This window comes from Abrus precatorius, unplaced genomic scaffold, assembly GCF_003935025.1.
Source record: "Abrus precatorius isolate BTA unplaced genomic scaffold, Abrus_2018 Scaffold3, whole genome shotgun sequence".
Taxonomy (NCBI): Eukaryota; Viridiplantae; Streptophyta; class Magnoliopsida; order Fabales; family Fabaceae; genus Abrus; species Abrus precatorius.
The window spans coordinates 18129643-18130400 of record NW_020874373.1 but is presented as its reverse complement, the minus strand read 5'-3'; the positions used below and the strand labels follow the sequence as shown (position 1 = coordinate 18130400).

General features: G+C 35.4%; 1 non-coding gene across 1 annotated transcript; it reads right to left on the bottom strand.

Annotated features, from left to right (window-relative positions):
• Positions 1-443: 443 nt before the first annotated feature.
• Positions 444-550, bottom strand: LOC113864141. The gene has a single exon (XR_003504744.1). It is a non-coding gene; the product is annotated as a small nucleolar RNA R71 (small nucleolar RNA).
• Positions 551-758: the final 208 nt, after the last annotated feature.

Genomic DNA, 758 nt, shown 5'->3' with positions numbered 1-758 from the left:
AGATAACATCCACTTTTAAAGAACCAAGTGTGACCCAAATATTACAAAAAGAGAATAATATGGCTGAAAACAACAGGACAAGGACTTTGGAAGATTATGCTATTCCAACCATGCACGGTTATAATTCGAGTATTGTTAGACCAACAATTCAAGTCAACAGTTTTGAGATCAAACCTGCATTGATAAAATTGATACAGTAAGATCAATTCTTTGGAAATGTTTTAGATGATCCCAATCTGCATCTCTATAATTTTTTCTAGCTATGTGACACCATTCGTATCAATGGTGTAAGTGAAGATGCCATTCGCTTAAGATTATTTCCCTTTTCTCTTAGGGACAAGGCTAAATATTGGCTTCAAGCTCAACCACAAAGAAGCATCATTACTTGGACTGACTTAGTGAACAAATTTCTAACTAAGTACTTTCCACCATCAAAATCTGCCAAGCTGTGGAGTGAAATCACCTCTTTTGTTCAACAAGATGGTGAATCTCTTTATGATGCATAGGAAAGATATAAGGATCTGCTGAGAAAATGTCCTCATCATTGCATTCCAAAGTGGATGCAAATCCAAATTTTCTACAATGGTATGAATATTGTCACAAGAATCATGGTAGATGCAATAGCTGAAGGTTCATTGAATACTAAAACTGTAGAGGAAGCTCAGCAATTAATTGACATGATGGCAACCAACATGTATCAGAATTTCAGTGAGAGGCATGTTGCAACCTTGATTCAACAAATTAATACTTTTCAAGCT